This window comes from Struthio camelus, chromosome 10 (genome assembly GCF_040807025.1).
Source record: "Struthio camelus isolate bStrCam1 chromosome 10, bStrCam1.hap1, whole genome shotgun sequence".
NCBI classification, from domain to species: domain Eukaryota; kingdom Metazoa; phylum Chordata; class Aves; order Struthioniformes; family Struthionidae; genus Struthio; species Struthio camelus.
This window is the reverse complement of record NC_090951.1, coordinates 24,834,323-24,856,503: the sequence shown is the minus strand read 5'-3', so window position 1 is coordinate 24,856,503 and position 22,181 is coordinate 24,834,323. Positions and strand designations below refer to the sequence as shown.

Here is a 22,181-nt window from a genome sequence, read left to right as displayed (position 1 = left end):
CTGCTTGCCTGCCCTCGGAAAGCAGCCCGCTCCCACTGCTGGCTGCCACCTGCAGCAAGAGCGTGCTCACGTTTCGCACTGTGCTGCAAGGACAGCCGGAAGGGGCATCGGTCCCCTGGCGAGAGGCAATCCAGACTTCCCCCAGCCCAACCCATGCACCAGGACAGGAGTGTTGCAGTCTGGTGGGTATAGGTGAGTGGTGCAAGGAGCTGGATTTTGGCTCCGGTTTCTTGGAGAGGTGGGTTTGAAGCCCGTGCTGTTGGGTTTTGTTGTCTCAGGCTGCTGTGATTTGTGCCCAGCTGTGATTTTCTGCTCAGGGACTTTCCAGGTGCAAACCTGTGTCCAGCAGTGACCAGCCTCCCCGCCGACCGCCACCTTGTACTCCCTGGGCCTTCCCGCTGCAGGGTGCCTGCTGCCCAGAGGCTCTGGTTGAGGGCCTCGTTCTCAGAAAGAAGGAGGAATGCCTGCAGAGTTGCCTGGGAAGGCTCGGGCTGCCACGGCAATTTGTCTTCCTGACCGGCTGTGGGGGGCTGTGGTTGGAGGGGTTGGTCCCCTGCAGGGCAGGGCTGGTGCCCACCGGTGGGTGCACAGGCAGGCTGGGCCTCTCCTCCCTGGTGGTCTAGTGGTCAGGATTCGGCACTCTCACTGCCGCGGCCTGGGTTCGATTCCCAGCCAGGGAAAGGCTTAGGGTTAGGGCTAACCCTATTGCCACAGCAAGCGAGGCCTTTCACCTGGGGGGCAGCGTGGAAGGAAGGGGACCCTATCAGACGCACAGGAGCTCTGAGCAGGCACGAGGAACAGGGCGTTTCCTCTGTTGCAACAACAGCCATCCTGGGCTTGCCTGTGCAGCCAGCTCCAGGGCAGCCCTGTCTTCTGCCAAATCCCCTTGCAGAATACCCTTTCCTTAGGGCTCCTGGGAGGCGCTGGGTGACAGAGAAAAGGTCTCTGGGTCTGTGGGACGTGACTCACCTGCCGCAGGAGCTGCCTTGTCTTTCAGTCCTAAGATCCCTGCACTACCCAGTCCCACAGAGGCAGGAGCAGGCGACTCTGCAGTGAAGCTTTGCTCTGCACATGCCAATGAGAGACCCTTCCCATGCTTCCTGGTGCAGACCAGAAGGCCCAGGGAGGAGCTGAAATGGGCTCCTGGGCCCATGGGCAGGGTGTGTGGAGCATTGCTGGTCAGGGCCACTGAGGCCCTCAGGGCCCTGACAGCACCCAGGTGTCGCGTCCTGCTGCTACGCCACAGGGGACTTGCAATAACAACCAGTGCTTAGGCCCTGCTGATAGTCACAGCCTGAGCCAGCCCTTGGTTCTGTTACGTCCTGGACAACTCCGGTCACTTTGAAAGAAGCCCTGGAAACAAGCCCACCTGCCCCCCACACTCAGCCATGGCACAGGTGTTCCTCAGTGCAGCGAGATGTTGGTGCACAAGGGGTGGCGCTTAACGCTCCCAGACCCGATTTTGCATTCGCACGGCCTTTGGCACGGTTTGGAGACGGTCCTGGCGGACTCTTGGACAGTGCCCGGGGGGAAAGGAAGTAGCCGTTGCTGAGAGCACAGCTCACCGAGGCAGCACACAGGTGCAGCAGTTTGAGCCAAAGGAGGCTGTGACCTCTCGCAAGCTCTAACAGGCTCCAGCGAGCTCTGTCAGCCATTCCTGAGCACAGGGCGCTTGGAGCTCTAGTTCCACCTAGAGTCGTGATGAGGGAAGGTCAAGCAGCCATCCAGCAGGTGCCAGCGAGAGACCTGTACCACAAGCGCTGGGCCCAGTACAAGAAAGACATGGCCATGCCGGAGCGAGTCCAGCAAAAGGCCTCCGAGAGGCTTGAGGGATTGAAGCATCCGTCACACGAGCAGAGGCTGAGAGAGCTGGGATTGTTTAGGCGGGAGACGCAAAGGCCCAGAGGGGCTCTTGTCGGTGTGTCTAAATACGCGATGGGGGGAGTAAAGAAGACGGAGCCAGACTCCAGAGCCCAGGCAGACTCCAGACTCCAGAACCCAGAGAGGCTGTGGTATACCTAACCAGCACCAGCCCTTGCTTTGCCGAGGCTCCTCTTTATTCCTTCCTTCCTTTATCCCTTCCTTCCTTCCTTCAGGGCAGAGCTCAGCACAGCCCCTGCGGCCAGCAATGGCAGCGCAGCGTCCCCATCTGGGGCCACCACACTGGTGAGCTCCCCCTCCCCGCCCCCGCCATGGCTCTCGCTGCGCCACGGCGTGGGGTGGGGGCAGCACCCCAAAACAGCCAGCGCAGCTGCCCTTGGCTGAGGTGGGCAAAGCCTGGCAGGGTCTGGGGGAGGGTGTCGCGGGAGGCCTGGCAGCCTCTTGGTGACGCGGGCTGGGGTCACAGTGGGACATGCCGCATCACAGCCACAGCTCCCCTCCCGCCACGGGGCCCCTCCCTGCACTTCCCTGCGAGGCCTGGGCAAGCCCAGCTTTCGGGTGCTGCTCTCGCCACCGCTCTTCTCTGGAGGAGCTGCTTTGCAGCGCAACGAGAGGGCGAAGGCAGGCCACGCAACACTGCTGGAGCCTGCCTGGGGAAGTGCAAAGGAGGAGGAGGAGAAGTTTCCTCCTCCCCCTCCTGCTACAGGGCCTCATTGAGCGTGAGGGGGCGCAAAGATGGAGAACCTGTGGCCAGACGTGTTCCCAACGCTCAGGAATCTCAGCCGCTACGGTAAGGCTTGCAGGAGGTATTTCCTGACTGCTGTAGAGCATATCAGCTAGGAGAAGAGCTATGGAAAGGCTGGGCTCTGTGGGGCAGGGCTGGACAGGGCTAGTGGGTGCCACGAGAGACCAGTCTGCACGTCCCTTGGTGGCCCAGCGGTGAGTTTGGCAGCCGGGACTCCTGCAGGGGAGACACCTGGGGCTGCCCTGAGCCTGGGCGACTCCTGTGGGCACGGCACCGTCCTCTCACTGGCGTGGAAAGCTAGTCCCCGTTTCCCTAGCGGGCGGGTATGCCTTTCAGGCATGCCCACCTGAAAGGACAGGAGCCTCGCTTAGAAGTGGGCAGAGGTGTCCTCGCAGCTCAGCTCTGCAGCTCCCGCCACGTGGAGCGCCTTGCGTGTTCGGAATTGGGGTGGCGGTATGTTTCGTCTCACCTGCACCGGTCACCTCCTTGGTGAGCAGGGTGCTGAATGGTTGTGCGCTTGCTGACTTGGATTTTTCCCTTGCTTTCCAGAGATTGTTACCATTTGGGACAGCGTCTCTGAATACATTCTAGAGCACTTGGCAGAGAACAAGGTGGGTCTTGTGGCTCGGTCCTCCCCTCCTGAAACGCTGACGGTTTGCCTTGTCCTGACACCCCTGTGCCACGGCGTGCCGTTGCTTCCCTCCCCTGAAAAGAGAAAGCGCACCCCCGCAGGACACTGTCCTGGACAAATGTGCCACAGAGCAGCTTCTCTGGCACCGGCGGTAACAACGGAAGTCCCGATAAAGCAGAAGAGAGTGCTGGGCACTTTCTGGGCCTTCTCCCTTCTCCAGTGCCAGCATGGAAAAACCAAAGCCTGGCCCCTGTTCCAGGGTTGGTCCCTGCCGTTGGAAACCCCTCCGACTGTAGGTAGGGGAGGAATGTTGGCTCTGCTGTTGCTTTCCCAAAGAGATTTGGGGGGCGAGCCGAGGAGCAAGAGGAAAGAAAGGTCTGGAGTGTGTGCTTTCCCTAGTGCCCCATCTTGCCTTTTGCATGCTAGGGGTGGGCAGGGCCCAGGGCAGCATCTCCACGCTCGGGCAAGCCCTCGGTCCGTTTTTCGTCTCCAGGCTGCTTATGCTTGTTCCTTCTCTCCCGCTGCTGCTCTCAGGGTGTCAAGGTATTAGGAGTGGGGATATTCTATGTCCTTAAACACTACGAGTGCTCCGTGAACGGTGAGCTTTCGATTGTTCGGAGACCCATGTTCCGTATATCGGAGGTTGTTGCCAAGGAATACCAGGCCAGGTGCGCTCAAGAAGATGTTCCTGGTAAGAAGACACGTTAAAACCTTTGCCTGCCCTTGCGCCGAGCTTGAGGCGCATGCAAACTGCTCTGAAGACATGACTGAATGCCTCCGGCTGGCCTGAGAACAACTTCAGCTTGTTCAAGCTGCAGAGGCCAGCCAGGAGCAACTGCTCAGAAAGGCTCCCTGGGTGTCCTTTCCTGGTAATATGCCTTCAGCCGGTGCGTGGGAGGGATAGGACGCTGGCCCCAAAAGCGGAGACATTTGCTGACTACGAGGCGGTGGGGGTGGGGGTGGGGGTCGGGGTGGGGGTGCGGGGGGGTAGAAGAACCCTGTGGGCTGCTGTGCCGTCCTTGCACTTTGCTTCTTCCTTGCGTCTACTGACATGGCATAGGCTTAGCCAGAGGGCACTGGCTGCGGGCACAGTCACAATGGCCTGGCACCACGCACTTTCTCATGGGACCTGCACCCGTCTGCCCTACTTGTCCTGCCCTCCGGTAACGTGGTCCTACCAAATGGTTAGTTTCCCTTTTTTATTCCTGCACTGGCAAAATCACTGCTGCCCCCTGAGCACCTCAGTTTGCAGGCTGCTCTGACTCTTCCCGGAAGGGACTCCATAAACCGCTCCTAGGCGCTGTAGCAGAGGATTCAAGAGCCTGCTCTGAGGCAGCGCTGTCTTGCCAGAAAGTGTTGTCGCCTTGTGATTGGAGCCCGCTGCCCTGCTGCAGAGGTGACTTTGTTCCTCCTTTGCTGCTGTCTAGGTGACGTAAGAATCGTCCCTCTGAGGTACGAGGATCTATCCGTGTGTGCCCACATGCCTTTTACAACGGTGCAGTGCTGCATACAGGAGACCGTGATGGCGTTCTTTCGGGCCATCTCAAAAAGACAGGCCGTGGACTTTGTCTTCAAGGCCATTGGCATTCTCTCCGTACGAGACCAGGAAGTGACCATGAGATTTTACGATGACTTCCTCCTCACCGTGGATGGCACTGGAAAGCTGCTAGCAGCTCTGCTCGGGGTAAGTCGAGCACTTCCCCGTGCTACGCCTACTTCTTCTGGACACCTGTCAAAGGACGACTGAACTGATCTCTGTTGGCCTGCCAGGACCTTCCCGGCCAGCGGGGCAGCCACGGTCTCCAGCCACGCCAACTCTCTCTAGCGTCCGTCTCTCGTACGCAGTGGTCTGGGCGACAGAGGCGAACGTAGGACGAGCTGCCCCGCGTTAGGCCAAGGCTCTGGCTGGCCCAGCATCCCACTCTCTGTGCTAGAAATGATAATGGCGAGGCTTTTACGGGCTCAAAAGTAGGCAGTTTCTGGGGAAAGAGTCTACGACGCAGGCAGGTATCTGTGGCGCTTCCCCTCGCAGAAAGCCATGGTTGAGTGCTGGGCCGTCTGCACTGACCAGCCCTTCCCAGTGTCCCTGGCGTCCCACTGCCATGAACGGCTCTTTTCTGCCCCAGGCCTGCATTCACGCTCTGCTTGGGATGGTCACCCTGTCCCAGCCTGTCTCCTCATCCCAGCCCAATGCCCTTCCCCAGCTCTCTTGTGTGGCGCTCCCGGTTCTTACCCACTGGGCAAAGGCAAAGCAAGGGCTGGGTCTCTCTCGCTCCTCTTCCATGCTATGGATGCAACCACCCAAATCCTTGGAGAGCCTGTGAGGCTAACACCAGGTCTGAGCCAGGTGTTCTCTTTCCAGGAAGGCTCATAGCAAGCCAACCGGCAAAACCCGGCCCGCAGAGACCCTGGCTAATCGAATGCCTTCTCCTGTGCCTGACTTCTCCACTAACAGAGAAGGCGCGTCCTCGTTGACTGTCTTGACTCTTGCCCTTGCGAAACACCTGGCAGTGAGGTCCCTCAGTCTCAGCTCTGAGCTGTGCATCTTCTGCTTTCCTAGTTGAGGGCTAGCATTTGGAGAGGAAACTTTGTTTCAGGGTGTCCCGGTGGCAGCATCTGCCCTGAGCACAAGAAAGATTTGCTGCCTTTAGGAGCAAGGCAGTCATGTCGCCGGAACGCTCTCACGTACCTCTGTCTCTGTTTCAGGCCCCAGGGACGAGACCCCTGGTGGTTTCAGGAAGAGGAAGTGTGGCTTTTCGCATGGGTCCCGGCAGTGTCTTCGTGTTGCCACAGTACGTTTGTGGAGTAGGTCTCAGCTCCTGCTTGGTGAATAGGAGGAGGGGAGGCGAGATGGTCTCCAGGGGCAGCAAGGAGGCCTGGAGTACACTTTCTCCGCGTTAGGATAGGGAAGCCCTGGCCCAGACTGGTGGGGCCTCTCGTGTGCGCACACGCCGCGGAGGTCTGGCCTGTGCCTCTCCGGTTCCTCAGAATGAGAGTTCTCAAGGATGTTGCGTACTCTGCTTTGGAAAGCTATGGCCTTGGCAGGCCTTCTCAAAGCTCTCTGGCAACGGACTGTGAATGCGAGCGGCAAAGGGAGCGTGGTGCCTTTTCTGCAGCCTGGCGTCTTCTCCTTTCCAGATTTGATTTGACGCTTCCGGCTGAAAAACAAGAGGCGGAATCTCCCTCCCAGGGATCCCTGAAGTGCACTGAAGAAGAAGGGCAGATGGACAGAACAGGTCATGTCACAGCTGACTTGTGAGAGAGAAGGGAGTGTGCATGCGTGCGTGTGTTCATGCGTGTGTTCCCTTTGTCCTCAGCAGTAGGTGGTTGGAGCCCTGGTCAAGATGCGGTGCCTGGGAGAGTAGACTGCCTCTTTGTGCCTCTATTTACCCCTCGCAGCAAATCTCAAGTGACTCTGGATGGCAGGAGGTCTCAGGGTGGCCCAACAGCAACAAATGCAGCTGGTGCCGCTGAAGGGCAGTTTTGCCCCGGGGCGCTGCGCCCTGGTGGATAGCGCAAGCTCCTCTTTCACTTTAGCACTTTAGGACGTTTGGCGACGAGGTGTCTATGCTGGAGGGGAGGGGAGGGGGGGGTCTACCTCTCTGACGGATCCCGGGCACGTGAATGTGGGGAGAAAGATTGCCTGGAGATGACTGTCAACAGGCTGCTAGCGTGTGCCAAGGACGTCCTAGGGAGCAAGACCTCTTGGAGAGCGTGGCTCCAAGGGGATCAGCCTGTTTGATCCGATGCTGGAGCACATCTGCCTGTCCCAAGTGCTCACAAAGACGCTTGCTGAAGAGCCTTCTCCTTTCCTACTTCCAGGGAGTGCTCCCGTTGCGTGCCTCCTCTCTCAAGAAAGGCCTGTGCCACCCGCGTTATCTGGCGCCGGCCGTAAAAAGCAGAAGGGGCGGAAGAGCAAAGGAAGCAAGTCGTCGGCCAGGTGAGGCTCTTGGAGAAAAGGGCTGAGGGTGCCCTTGTGCTCTTGGAGTTCTTCGAAGGGGTTGCTTCTTCCGTACACTCTGTCAGTGTGACATCTGAAGGGCGGCCAACAAGTCTTTGCATGACTTGGTCTTCCTAGATTGACGGCAAGCCTGTCGCAGGTTTCTGCGAGCCTCTGGTGTCAAGCTTCTCTCTGGTGCCTTTCTTGTTTCCAGGACGGAGACTGAGATGTCGCCTGTGAGACCAGCCTCTTCCTCCAGAGGGTCTCGGAAGGCCGCCAAAGGCCGGGAGGCAAAGGACAGAGCGCGTAACAAGCAGACTGAGGGAAAAGGTAATGTCACAGCTGACTGGTGAGAGAGGTGTGTTTGTTTTCCTTTTGGCCTCCGCAGCACGGGGCTGGAGCCAAGCTGAAAAGGCGATGCCTGGCGGAGTAGGCTGCTCCTCTTGTGCCTCTGTTTACTCATCACGGCAGATCTCAGGGGACTCCTCCTGGAAGGGGCTCTCCGGGCAGTCCTGCAGCACCAACTGCAGCAGCTGCCACTGCTGAGGGGCACTTGGCCCTGGGACTCCATGCCCTGGTGTGTCTTGCAAGCTGCTCCTTAGTTGCAGGAGTCTGTCTGTGCAGCAGCATTTAGGAATTTAGGAAGATCCCTCCGCGCTCTGCGCGGGATCAAAATCCTGCCTTGAGCTGCCAGTGGCGGAGGGGGTCTAGCTTTCCCAGGGAAGCAGCGCGCTGGAAAGTGGGGAGGAAGACCACGTGGAGATGAGTGGCGACAGGCTGCGAAGCTGTGCCAAAACGTGGCTTCCTTGTGGAGGCTGGTAATTGCAGGCCTTGTGCTGTGCATCTCCCTAAGCATGTCTTTGGGCTGGATGCGCCAGAAGAGCACGTCTGTGCATGTGAGCGCCTTAGAGATGTGCAGGAATCTGTTCCCCTTCTCGTGTGGAACTATGCCCTCCAGCCCGCAGCCGCCCCAAAGGAGAGGGTACCATGAGGTCACCAGCACCTCCCAGCCAAGCCCCGCTTTTTAAGCCTATGGGCTAGAGAAAGCAGGAGAACAGCCACAGTACTCCAGGGCAGACGGGTGCCCTGCAGAAGTGAAGAGCTGGACAGGATTCTGTGTCAGCAAGGGCCTAAGACCTGCTCGGGAGCAGAGCTCCGAGGCAATCGGGCTCTTTGATCCAAAGCTGGAGCACAGCTGCCTGTCCTTCTTGTTCAAACGCTCACAGAGATGCTTGCTGAAGAGTCTCCGCCCTTCCTACTTCCAGGGAGTCCTCCTGCTGAGCGCCTCCTTTCTCGAGAAAGGCTTTCTCCGCCCACGCTATCTGGGGCCAGCTCAAAGGGAGGGAAAGAATGGAAAACCCGGGCAAACAAGCCAGCTGCCAGGTGAGGCTCTTGGAGCAAAGCATGCCGGTGACCGTGTGCTTTTGGCATTCTGGGAAGGAGTTGTTTCCGTCGCACACGCCGTCGGTATGAACTCTGAAAGGTTGTCAACTCGTGTCACAACGACCGATGTCGATGCAAGAGGTGTTGCAGCAGCTGAGAAGTTGCAGCAAAGCTGTTCTGCTTTGCTAGACATTTCAAGGGACCTCATTTGGTTGCAGCGTAGATGAGAGCACTTCCCAGAGGAACGTGAAAGTCAGACCATCCTCCCCCACCAACAGAGAGCGGTGTCCGTTTTCCCTGGTTTTTAGGTTGGATTCAATTCACTAGAAGCCTCCCCTTTTCCCATTTCACCCCAAAACAGAGTCTTTCTGACCACCTCACGGCCTTTAGTGCCCCTAGCAGGAGGCGGCTAGCGGGCTCTGCAGGCTCCGGGCGTGGCAAATGGCACTGGTTTTCTCCTCGTGCCATCCAGAGAGGGCCCACACCTGGGCATCCAGAGCTTTCCTTAGGGCCTGTAGGGCCCTCACTCTTGATGGGATCACAAGGGCTCAAATACACCAAATGCTCCAGCAGCACTGTCTTGTGCTGCAGAGGCTGGCACGCCGCTGCTTGTGAGCACAAGATGGAGAACGGTCTCATCCGGGACTCCGATAACCTCACCCGGCTTGTGTGTTTTCAGCCTGCTGCAAACAGTTCGGGAGAGCTCCTCTCAGGTGGACGAGGACAGCAAGCAGCAAGAACCTCGTCAAGCCAGACCTCGGACTGCAATTCCTGTTTGCAGGCAGCCAAACAGGGCAGAACAGGTAAGCCGAGGAGCAGAGCTGTGGAGGTCTCCAAGTCCGAGTGGTACTGCTGCCCCCCAAAGAGCAGGCCAGGTGGCCATGGTCTTTCAAGCTTGCCTGCCCATGCCTGGCAGGGAGAAGCTGCTGCAAAAAGCCAAAGGGGAGGAGCAGCAATGTGCTGTGGTGGGGGCATGGCTGGGTCACCCCCTCCCTTGAACTTGCGGGGAAGAAGGCCAACCACAGGCGGGGCTGTGTTTGCAAGAGTGTAGCCAGCCGAGTGAAGGACGCCACGAGTCCTCTCTCTTCAGCCCTTGGGAGACCTCACCTGGAGCCAGCCCTAGGTCCAGGGTGGGGCTCGACCATGCAAGAGAGGCTCTGGAATGCTGGAGCAAATCCAGCGGAGGCTCCCAAGCTGGCCAGCGGGCTGGAGAACCTGGTGTCCAAGGGAGAGGTGGAGAGGACTGTGTTTGTTCAGCCCATAGAAGAGAAGGCTCAAGGGTCCATCGCCTTGCTGTCTGCAGCTACCCGGGGGAAAGGCTAGAGGTAACTTAGCCAGCTCTTCTCAGAGGCGCACAGTGACAGGGTGAGAGGCACAAGACGTAGAGTTGCAAAAAGGCAGATTCCGGCTAGCTGTTGGGAGGCGCGTTTCCACCATGAGGGTGGTCAAAGTTTGGAACAGGGCCCAGAGAGGCTGTGGGACTTCTACCCTTGGAGTTATTCAACCCTCAGGTGGACACGGCCCGGGCAGCCTGCTCTAACTGGCCCCGCTTGGAGCGGGGCCTTGGACGAGAGTTCTCCAGAGGTCCCCTCCAACCGACCCCGTTCAGTGGTTCCGTGCTGGGGTCTGACTGGTGGAACCCCACGGGAGCGTTTGATTTCACGGTTGCAGCGCTGAAAAATGGTCATTCCTTGCCCTCATTCACCCTGTCACGAGCGATGTCAGCAAGAGAGAATGGAGCCAGCAAGCAACGGTGGTGAATCCCGGCCAGGGTCCCTGCCTGCGGCAGTGCTTGGCATGGGGGTTTCTGAGGCCAGAGCAGAGCAAGTGTGCGGGAGGACGCACAGGCCCCGCAGTTGCTGGCTTCTCCAGGGCTGAGAGGTGAGAGCGCCTGAGGGAGGTCAGAAGCAGCCTCAAATTTGTCCTCTGGCCCCAATGCAGGCTTGGCGGCATCAGGAAACGCTGCCCGAGCTTCAGCCACACTCACCAGTGCCGTGGCTTGGGAAAGAGGAGAGCGCTGCTGCCTTCCTGCCCCGAGCTGAGGAGAAGAAGAGGAAGCCAGAGAGGCTGCCGCGGCTGCGCAAAGAGTAAGTGCGCGCCAGGCCCAGCCCCGGCCTGGAAAACTGGAGTGGCAGCACCTGTCCGAGGTGTGAGGAAGCCCATCTTGGGAGCCATGGGGCTGGGTATGGCGTCCCCTGATTTCTCCTGGCATGGCAATGACCTGGGCTGGACCCTGGTGCCAGGCAGCCCCAAGCTGCATTGCCACTTGAAGGCTGTGGGTACCACCAGCGGGAGCGTGCGTGCAGGGGCTGGTCGAGGGGAGAGGCAGGAGGGCCTCAGCCAGAAGGGGAGAGGGAACTTTCCCTGCTCTTGCAGGCAGCTTTCTGTACGAGCAAGCCACACCCTGCAACTCTTGGAGACTTACCAAGTGCGTCGGGAAGAGTGGAAGCAGAGGGTAGAGCTGAATCGGCAGCGGAATTCCCAAGAGAAGCACTTCCTCTGGTAAATTTCTCCAGCTGGGGGTGCTGTTTCCCCTTCCCCTGCACTGGCCTTCCCTCCACACCCAGGAGCACCCAAGGGGAGGGGAGGGGAAGGGGGTCCGGTCTTTCCCTGGCACCCCTCGTGGGAGAGCAACAGGCTTTGCAGGCTGTGGCCTGGGAGCAGGCACCCTTCCAGCCCAGGGGCAGGGGTTGGGCACTCAGCGGTGGGCTTTCCCTGTGGGACCAGAAAGTTGTGGCTGCCGACGATGAAAGGATTCCTCCAGCGTTTTGGCTCTCCCTTTTCAAACCGCACGCTCCATCCTTGTCTCCCCAAGGCTCCACACCCGGACACCTTGCCCTGTGGGGATCGAGGCCGGCTTGGTGCAAAGTCCCATCCCCGCCTGACTCCTCCGCAGGCTGATTACCGGCACGTGGCACCTTGTCATGTCCTTGCCTTGGACACTAGGGCCCCTGTCCCGTTCCAGAAAGCATAGAGATGCCAGCAGAAGCAGACCCCAGAAGAACCGCCCTGCCCTAGGCCTGCAGCGTTTCCGTGCCCTTCTCCCTGTGCCTAAAACCAAACGGTTCCTTTTTAATGCCCTAGCACTGGGCAGCAGATGGCTCTGCGGGATCAAAGGGAGAGATACCAGGACTTGCTGGCTGCGCAGAAGACATGTGAACATTGCTGGAAAGTCTGGAAGCGTGGTCCTGAGCCATCTTGCTAGCTGCGGAAGCCTGCCTGGGCCTGAAGAGCGACCAGTCCCAAGGCACTGCAGCTCCAGGGCCAAGTGGAGGCCTGTCAGCGTGGGAGCTCCCTCGGCTGCTGTCAGCGTTGTCTCCATTGCGGCCATGGAGCTCTTAGCAAAGGGGATGTTGAAATCCACCTACAAGGGCCAAAGGAAAAAAAAAGTGGCGTGTACTTGTTCACGGCTGGAGTAACCAGCCTGTGCCTCACAAAGGACAGTGCTGCAGGACAGATGAACAGAAGAGCTGTTAAACCCCCCATGTGCTCCTCCACAGTTTTTGTAGCGCCGTAACAGAATAACGCCCGTACACAGACCGCAGCATAGAGACACGCGTGCCACAGAGCGGGTGTGCAAGCAAACCACTGCCTCACTCATTCTAAGGACAGCGCGCGCGCACACACACGCGCCCCTTTCTTCCTTCATTACCCTCCCTAGGACACGCTCAGAGCTCACACCTCTCACTCCCCAAGACCCTCACGCACAGCCAGGACTGCACCGCCAGAGTGCACATGCACCAGCCCAACACATCCCTGACACTGCACACGCATCCGCACACATGCTCACGCTCTCCACACGCACAGAGACACTGCACAGCGGACACACCCCTCACACAGCATGGTGGCCAGGACACACGTACACCTGATGGGCCCACAGCCCCAGGGGTGCTATAGGAGCTGCAGCCCTTCTCCGGATTGTATGGGGAAAGGCTAAGGGCAGAGGAGGAGCTGCTGTGGGGTAGAGCGGTGCGGCAACCTGGGAGTGCAGATGCCTGGCTTTTCTCTGCAGCTGCAGTGCTCTCCAGCCAGGCAAACCTGGGATGGGCCATGTTTGTCCCTGGGCCTCCGTCGGCCCTTGGCTGCTCCTTGTGGCGGCCCCCCCAGGGCTGTGCTCATGTCCTGGTGGGCGCACGGTGTCCCCACCACCCACCTCCTGCCTGCTGCCTGGAGGTGGACGTGCCTCATTTAGACCTTCCTCCTCTCTTGCCGCATGGCTGCGGTTGGTTTTTTTAGCGCTTTCTTGAATTAGGTTTTCAAAGCAGCACCTAGTAGCTTCTTGTAAACTACAGGCAGCTCACAGCTGCTTGACTGCCCTGTCAGCCTTTTTCAAATCCTGGGCTCCTTGAAGCCTGTCCATGCGCCTCCTCTGACCCGGGAACACAGCATCTCCCTGCCCTTCATCAAACACAGGAAGGGGCTTTGTGGATCCTCCCAGAGGAGCGGGTGATGGCCGTGTCCTTTCGGTCTGTTGCTGGGAGAAGCCTCTTCTTCGGTCGTCTTCCTTGTCCCAGTAACGCCTGATGCTCCAAACACTGCACTCTCCCTGCAAGTGCTGCCTCTTACTAAGCACCTGCTTCACTGGCAGACATTCGGCGTAGTAAAGAGGCAAAGGCTTTGGACCGCCTCGCTGCTGCAGGGACCAACAAATTGCCAAGGAGGTCCAGAAGCTGAGTACTCAGCCAGTACTGTTTTGCCCTGCCTGTGCGCTTAGTTGGCAGCTTTCCCTGGCCATGCAACTCATGAAGTGGTGCTGACCCTGATTTCCAGAAAAGTGCTTGTCAGTTTAAAAGAGAAGAACTGGTTTTCAGTGGGGAGTTGGAAGGGCGACGTTCTGCTGCTTTGGGGGACTGCCCGCTGGCTTTTCTGGTGCGGTGACCCTTCTGTCTCGTCTCGCTCTGAGAGCTCCGCGAGGTCCCTCTTGACCCTCCCTGTGTGGAATAGCTACAAGATGCTGCTGCAGAGACTACTGGACTCTGACAGCCAGGCAGGGGTTAGGCCAGAGCCCAGATGCCCTCGGGAGCAGAGCGCAAAGCCAGAAGCCCGTTGGCTCCCCCACGAGATGTGGTTTGGGACCAGTGTTCCCTGCTGCTGCTCTCCGTGTCCTTCTTGGCTGCCTTAGCCCCTCTCCAGCCTCCACTCCCATTGGCCCAGCATGGCTTTGGCTGCTCTGGGTCTGCCCTTACTCACGGTCCCTGTGGCAGTCGGGTGTCCTTCTTCTGCCTCCCCTCGCCCCCTCCCCCGGCTGCCTTCACTACAGGGGCTTTCTGATGCACTCAATGGCCTCACAGGGCTGCCACAGCAGCGACCGCACTGTCCCAGCCCTGGGTCGCCTGTGGCCTCCCTTTTCCTGCCTCTAGCCAGCTAAACCCTGCCGAGGGGCACTTTGCCCTGGCACTCCGTGCCCTGGTGAATGTTGCAAGCCTGGCACGCAATGGCTGCTCCTTGCTGGACGAGACAAAGAGGAAAGCACTTGAGGTGCCCGGTTAATGCTGAAGAGCCATGGTGATCGCAGGCAACAATGGTTGCTCGTGGGCTCCAGTCCGCCTCTCCAAGCGTGCTCCAGTGGCGCAATGGGCCAGCGCGCAGTACTTATACAGCAGTGCTAAGCGGAGGGATGCTGAGGGTGAGTTCAAGCCTCACCTGGAGCATGGGCTTTTGATCATGCACTGCCTCCTCTTCCCTTGGGCGGTGCAGCTTCCTAGCAGTGACATCTGTCTCAAGCCAGACATCCTGGGACCTGCCAATACAGACACCTTGGAACACCAGAAGCGCTCGGGGCCGTTCCAGGCTTGACCTGGGCTCTGCCCGCATAGCACTCGGTTTGGGGCCCCGGAGGCAGAGCTGGGCTCTCCTCCCTTCTCTTCCGCAGAGGATCCAGACCTCTTCTCTTCCGCAGAGGATCCAGAGGGTTTCTTTCCCACAGCCAGCTTACAGCTTGGCCGGAACAGGACTTAAGGCTTCCAGCATGGTGGCATAACCTCAGAAAAGTCACACGCTCCCCCTGAAGAAAAAAAAAAAGCGACTTCTTTCTCCCAGGGAAGAGCTACTTGTGTTGGGGGTCTCTATGGCGTGGGATGGCAGTTGCGGGTGGGCTGGGGCTGCAGGGCAGTTTGTGTGTGGAGCTGAGAGTGCCCTGACTGCAACACGGAGAGCAAGGGCAAGGGAAAGGAAAGGTGAAAAGCTGGGCACTTTCCAGGCAGAGTCTCTCAGTTCTCAAGCTTGGCCTGGAGAATGGAGAAGCTTGACTGCTTTCCCAGAAGCAGGGGTAGCTGTCACGGCAGCCCCACAGCAGAAGACACTGCACGATCACTAGAAACCAGGAAATCATTTTAGGCACGAGCCCACTGAATGTTTGGAACAGAGAGCACAGAAGAGCTTCCTAGGCCATGGCATCTTTGGAAACAAACCCACTGGCCTACCCTTGCGGGTGCCTCCCGTGTCTTTTCCAACTCTCCTTTTCACCCGGCGGGCTTTGCAAAACCATTGCTGTGACTCGGATTCGGCCACAACGCAGAGTACTAACCACTATACGATCACAGCTGCCCATGTGATTGCCTTTCCTCCTCGGGCCATTTGTCCCTCCTGCCTCCTGCCCTCCTGCCTTCTGCCCTCCTGCGGAGCAGCCAGAGCTGTCAGGTGACGACAGGCTAGCAGGGAGAAGTCAGAAAATGCGAGTCTGTGTCCTTGCAGAGCAGCACCCGAACAGCGCAAGCCCTCATGTGCCTCCCTGGGAGAGGGGAGGCAAACTCACACTCTAGATTCACCTTTTCAGAAGTCTCAGTTCTTGGGGATGGCAAAGAACTGGACTGAAGGCAGTTACGGGGCATGTCCAGGGGCTGGCGATGAGGAAAGGACAACTCTGCAAAGAGCGGCCCCGCGTAGCCAGCTGGACAGAGGGTGGTGTAGGGGGGAAGGCAGGTGCATAGCACAGGGGATAGGAACTGCTCCGTGCCCAGCCCTGGCTCTTTCTGCTCAAGTGTCCCCTCCACCACGCACCCTGGGGTGCAGTGTGAGCCTGTGGGCGCACCTCCACAAAGAGCGACGGTCCTTTCCCCACTTGCTCTGCTCCTGCTGCTGGGAGAGGTCCTGGCGAGAGGTTGCAGCTGCAGGAGTGCTGCGCTGGGTGGCGGAGGTGGCTCAGCAGAAGGGAGCTGCTCCTCGCCTGAGCTACGTTGCAGCCATGCCCGGCCCTGGCCGCCATGCACCTCGCTGACCCTGCCCTTCCCTGGCTGACCGGGCTCCAGAGCTTGGCCTCAGACCCGTCTCAGCACTTTGGACTTGGCTGGCAACCACTGCTCTGTGCCTGGCCCTCGTTCCTGACACTCAACCAGCTCTCCCTTCTTGCTCGGGTGCTGAGGGCCTGTGCCCTGCCAGGGAGGTCCCTGCCTCACTGGCCTTGCTATGTCCCTCGCAGCCTGCTTGCCTGCCCTCGGAAAGCAGCCCGCTCCCACTGCTGGCTGCCACCTGCAGCAAGAGCGTGCTCACGTTTCGCACTGTGCTGCAAGGACAGCCGGAAGGGGCATCGGTCCCCTGGCGAGAGGCAATCCAGACTTCCCCCAGCCCCACCCATGCACCAGGACAGGAGTGTTGCAGTCTGGTGGGTATAGGTGAGTGGTGCAAGGAGCTGGATTTTGGCTCCGGTTTCTTGGAGAGGTGGGTTTGAAGCCCGTGCTGTCGGGTTTTGTTGTCTCAGGCTGCTGTGATTTGTGCCCAGCTGTGATTTTCTGCTCAGGGACTTTCCAGGTGCAAACCTGTGTCCAGCAGTGACCAGCCTCCCCGCCGACCGCCACCTTGCACTCCCTGGGCCTTCCCGCTGCAGGGTGCCTGCTGCCCAGAGGCTCTGGTTGAGGGCCTCGTTCTCAGAAAGAAGGAGGAATGCCTGCAGAGTTGCCTGGGAAGGCTCGGGCTGCCACGGCAATTTGTCTTCCTGACCGGCTGTGGGGGGCTGTGGTTGGAGGGGTTGGTCCCCTGCAGGGCAGGGCTGGTGCCCACCGGTGGGTGCACAGGCAGGCTGGGCCTCTCCTCCCTGGTGGTCTAGTGGTCAGGATTCGGCACTCTCACTGCCGCGGCCTGGGTTCGATTCCCAGCCAGGGAAAGGCTTAGGGTTAGGGCTAACCCTATTGCCACAGCAAGCGAGGCCTTTCACCTGGGGGGCAGCGTGGAAGGAAGGGGACCCTATCAGACGCACAGGAGCTCTGAGCAGGCACGAGGAACAGGGCGTTTCCTCTGTTGCAACAACAGCCATCCTGGGCTTGCCTGTGCAGCCAGCTCCAGGGCAGCCCTGTCTTCTGCCAAATCCCCTTGCAGAATACCCTTTCCTTAGGGCTCCTGGGAGGCGCTGGGTGACAGAGAAAAGGTCTCTGGGTCTGCGGGACGTGACTCACCTGCCGCAGGAGCTGCCTTGTCTTTCAGTCCTAAGATCCCTGCACTACCCAGTCCCACAGAGGCAGGAGCAGGCGACTCTGCAGTGAAGCTTTGCTCTGCACATGCCAATGAGAGACCCTTCCCATGCTTCCTGGTGCAGACGGGGCCAGAAGGCCCAGGGAGGAGCTGAAATGGGCTCCTGGGCCCATGGGCAGGGTGTGTGGAGCATTGCTGGTCAGGGCCACTGAGGCCCTCAGGGCCCTGACAGCACCCAGGTGTCGCGTCCTGCTGCTACGCCACAGGGGACTCGCAATAACAACCAGTGCTTAGGCCCTGCTGATAGTCACAGCCTGAGCCAGCCCTTGGTTCTGTTACGTCCTGGACAACTCCGGTCACTTTGAAAGAAGCCCTGGAAACAAGCCCACCTGCCCCCCACACTCAGCCATGGCACAGGTGTTCCTCAGTGCAGCGAGATGTTGGTGCACAAGGGGTGGCGCTTAACGCTCCCAGACCCGATTTTGCATTCGCACGGCCTTTGGCACGGTTTGGAGACGGTCCTGGCGGACTCTTGGACAGTGCCCGGGGGGAAAGGAAGTAGCCGTTGCTGAGAGCACAGCTCACCGAGGCAGCACACAGGTGCAGCAGTTTGAGCCAAAGGAGGCTGTGACCTCTCGCAAGCTCTAACAGGCTCCAGCGAGCTCTGTCAGCCATTCCTGAGCACAGGGCGCTTGGAGCTCTAGTTCCACCTAGAGTCGTGATGAGGGAAGGTCAAGCAGCCGTCCAGCAGGTGCCAGCGAGAGACCTGTACCACAAGCGCTGGGCCCAGTACAAGAAAGACATGGCCATGCCGGAGCGAGTCCAGCAAAAGGCCTCCGAGAGGCTTGAGGGATTGAAGCATCCGTCACACGAGCAGAGGCTGAGAGAGCTGGGATTGTTTAGGCGGGAGACGCAAAGGCCCAGAGGGGCTCTTGTCGGTGTGTCTAAATACGCGATGGGGGGAGTAAAGAAGACGGAGCCAGACTCCAGAGCCCAGGCAGACTCCAGACTCCAGAACCCAGAGAGGCTGTGGTATACCTAACCAGCACCAGCCCTTGCTTTGCCGAGGCTCCTCTTTATTCCTTCCTTCCTTTATCCCTTCCTTCCTTCCTTCAGGGCAGAGCTCAGCACAGCCCCTGCGGCCAGCAATGGCAGCGCAGCGTCCCCATCTGGGGCCACCACACTGGTGAGCTCCCCCTCCCCGCCCCCGCCATGGCTCTCGCTGCGCCACGGCGTGGGGTGGGGGCAGCACCCCAAAACAGCCAGCGCAGCTGCCCTTGGCTGAGGTGGGCAAAGCCTGGCAGGGTCTGGGGGAGGGTGTCGCGGGAGGCCTGGCAGCCTCTTGGTGACGCGGGCTGGGGTCACAGTGGGACATGCCGCATCACAGCCACAGCTCCCCTCCCGCCACGGGGCCCCTCCCTGCACTTCCCTGCGAGGCCTGGGCAAGCCCAGCTTTCGGGTGCTGCTCTCGCCACCGCTCTTCTCTGGAGGAGCTGCTTTGCAGCGCAACGAGAGGGCGAAGGCAGGCCACGCAACACTGCTGGAGCCTGCCTGGGGAAGTGCAAAGGAGGAGGAGGAGAAGTTTCCTCCTCCCCCTCCTGCTACAGGGCCTCATTGAGCGTGAGGGGGCGCAAAGATGGAGAACCTGTGGCCAGACGTGTTCCCAACGCTCAGGAATCTCAGCCGCTACGGTAAGGCTTGCAGGAGGTATTTCCTGACTGCTGTAGAGCATATCAGCTAGGAGAAGAGCTATGGAAAGGCTGGGCTCTGTGGGGCAGGGCTGGACAGGGCTAGTGGGTGCCACGAGAGACCAGTCTGCACGTCCCTTGGTGGCCCAGCGGTGAGTTTGGCAGCCGGGACTCCTGCAGGGGAGACACCTGGGGCTGCCCTGAGCCTGGGCGACTCCTGTGGGCACGGCACCGTCCTCTCACTGGCGTGGAAAGCTAGTCCCCGTTTCCCTAGCGGGCGGGTATGCCTTTCAGGCATGCCCACCTGAAAGGACAGGAGCCTCGCTTAGAAGTGGGCAGAGGTGTCCTCGCAGCTCAGCTCTGCAGCTCCCGCCACGTGGAGCGCCTTGCGTGTTCGGAATTGGGGTGGCGGTATGTTTCGTCTCACCTGCACCGGTCACCTCCTTGGTGAGCAGGGTGCTGAATGGTTGTGCGCTTGCTGACTTGGATTTTTCCCTTGCTTTCCAGAGATTGTTACCATTTGGGACAGCGTCTCTGAATACATTCTAGAGCACTTGGCAGAGAACAAGGTGGGTCTTGTGGCTCGGTCCTCCCCTCCTGAAACGCTGACGGTTTGCCTTGTCCTGACACCCCTGTGCCACGGCGTGCCGTTGCTTCCCTCCCCTGAAAAGAGAAAGAGCACCCCCGCAGGACACTGTCCTGGACAAATGTGCCACAGAGCAGCTTCTCTGGCACCGGCGGTAACAACGGAAGTCCCGATAAAGCAGAAGAGAGTGCTGGGCACTTTCTGGGCCTTCTCCCTTCTCCAGTGCCAGCATGGAAAAACCAAAGCCTGGCCCCTGTTCCAGGGTTGGTCCCTGCCGTTGGAAACCCCTCCGACTGTAGGTAGGGGAGGAATGTTGGCTCTGCTGTTGCTTTCCCAAAGAGATTTGGGGGGCGAGCCGAGGAGCAAGAGGAAAGAAAGGTCTGGAGTGTGTGCTTTCCCTAGTGCCCCATCTTGCCCTTTGCATGCTAGGGGTGGGCAGGGCCCAGGGCAGCATCTCCACGCTCGGGCAAGCCCTCGGTCCGTTTTTCGTCTCCAGGCTGCTTATGCTTGTTCCTTCTCTCCCGCTGCTGCTCTCAGGGTGTCAAGGTATTAGGAGTGGGGATATTCTATGTCCTTAAACACTACGAGTGCTCCGTGAACGGTGAGCTTTCGATTGTTCGGAGACCCATGTTCCGTATATCGGAGGTTGTTGCCAAGGAATACCAGGCCAGGTGCGCTCAAGAAGATGTTCCTGGTAAGAAGACACGTTAAAACCTTTGCCTGCCCTTGCGCCGAGCTTGAGGCGCATGCAAACTGCTCTGAAGACATGACTGAATGCCTCCGGCTGGCCTGAGAACAACTTCAGCTTGTTCAAGCTGCAGAGGCCAGCCAGGAGCAACTGCTCAGAAAGGCTCCCTGGGTGTCCTTTCCTGGTAATATGCCTTCAGCCGGTGTGTGGGAGGGATAGGACGCTGGCCCCAAAAGCGGAGACATTTGCTGACTACGAGGCGGTGGGGGTGGGGGTGGGGGTCGGGGTGGGGGTGCGGGGGGGGTAGAAGAACCCTGTGGGCTGCTGTGCCGTCCTTGCACTTTGCTTCTTCCTTGCGTCTACTGACATGGCATAGGCTTAGCCAGAGGGCACTGGCTGCGGGCACAGTCACAATGGCCTGGCACCACGCACTTTCTCATGGGACCTGCACCCGTCTGCCCTACTTGTCCTGCCCTCCGGTAACGTGGTCCTACCAAATGGTTAGTTTCCCTTTTTTATTCCTGCACTGGCAAAATCACTGCTGCCCCCTGAGCACCTCAGTTTGCAGGCTGCTCTGACTCTTCCCGGAAGGGACTCCATAAACCGCTCCTAGGCGCTGTAGCAGAGGATTCAAGAGCCTGCTCTGAGGCAGCGCTGTCTTGCCAGAAAGTGTTGTCGCCTTGTGATTGGAGCCCGCTGCCCTGCTGCAGAGGTGACTTTGTTCCTCCTTTGCTGCTGTCTAGGTGACGTAAGAATCGTCCCTCTGAGGTACGAGGATCTATCCGTGTGTGCCCACATGCCTTTTACAACGGTGCAGTGCTGCATACAGGAGACCGTGATGGCGTTCTTTCGGGCCATCTCAAAAAGACAGGCCGTGGACTTTGTCTTCAAGGCCATTGGCATTCTCTCCGTACGAGACCAGGAAGTGACCATGAGATTTTACGATGACTTCCTCCTCACCGTGGATGGCACTGGAAAGCTGCTAGCAGCTCTGCTCGGGGTAAGTCGAGCACTTCCCCGTGCTACGCCTACTTCTTCTGGACACCTGTCAAAGGACGACTGAACTGATCTCTGTTGGCCTGCCAGGACCTTCCCGGCCAGCGGGGCAGCCACGGTCTCCAGCCACGCCAACTCTCTCTAGCGTCCGTCTCTCGTACGCAGTGGTCTGGGCGACAGAGGCGAACGTAGGACGAGCTGCCCCGCGTTAGGCCAAGGCTCTGGCTGGCCCAGCATCCCACTCTCTGTGCTAGAAATGATAATGGCGAGGCTTTTACGGGCTCAAAAGTAGGCAGTTTCTGGGGAAAGAGTCTACGACGCAGGCAGGTATCTGTGGCGCTTCCCCTCGCAGAAAGCCATGGTTGAGTGCTGGGCCGTCTGCACTGACCAGCCCTTCCCAGTGTCCCTGGCGTCCCACTGCCATGAACGGCTCTTTTCTGCCCCAGGCCTGCATTCACGCTCTGCTTGGGATGGTCACCCTGTCCCAGCCTGTCTCCTCATCCCAGCCCAATGCCCTTCCCCAGCTCTCTCGTGTGGCGCTCCCGGTTCTTACCCACTGGGCAAAGGCAAAGCAAGGGCTGGGTCTCTCTCGCTCCTCTTCCATGCTATGGATGCAACCACCCAAATCCTTGGAGAGCCTGTGAGGCTAACACCAGGTCCGAGCCAGGTGTTCTCTTTCCAGGAAGGCTCATAGCAAGCCAACCGGCAAAACCCGGCCCGCAGAGACCCTGGCTAATCGAATGCCTTCTCCTGTGCCTGACTTCTCCACTAACAGAGAAGGCGCGTCCTCGTTGACTGTCTTGACTCTTGCCCTTGCGAAACACCTGGCAGTGAGGTCCCTCAGTCTCAGCTCTGAGCTGTGCATCTTCTGCTTTCCTAGTTGAGGGCTAGCATTTGGAGAGGAAACTTTGTTTCAGGGTGTCCCGGTGGCAGCATCTGCCCTGAGCACAAGAAAGATTTGCTGCCTTTAGGAGCAAGGCAGTCATGTCGCCGGAACGCTCTCACGTACCTCTGTCTCTGTTTCAGGCCCCAGGGACGAGACCCCTGGTGGTTTCAGGAAGAGGAAGTGTGGCTTTTCGCATGGGTCCCGGCAGTGTCTTCGTGTTGCCACAGTACGTTTGTGGAGTAGGTCTCAGCTCCTGCTTGGTGAATAGGAGGAGGGGAGGCGAGATGGTCTCCAGGGGCAGCAAGGAGGCCTGGAGTACACTTTCTCCGCGTTAGGATAGGGAAGCCCTGGCCC

At 59.2% G+C, this 22,181-nt stretch overlaps 2 non-coding genes across 2 annotated transcripts; both read left to right on the top strand.

Moving 5' to 3' along the window:
• The first annotated feature begins 608 nt into the window (after positions 1–608).
• TRNAE-CUC (transfer RNA glutamic acid (anticodon CUC)) lies at positions 609–680 on the top strand. Its single transcript has one exon. It is a non-coding gene; the product is annotated as a tRNA-Glu (tRNA).
• A 15,926-nt stretch (positions 681–16,606) lies between these two features.
• TRNAE-CUC (transfer RNA glutamic acid (anticodon CUC)) lies at positions 16,607–16,678 on the top strand. Its single transcript has one exon. It is a non-coding gene; the product is annotated as a tRNA-Glu (tRNA).
• The last annotated feature ends 5,503 nt before the right edge of the window (positions 16,679–22,181 follow it).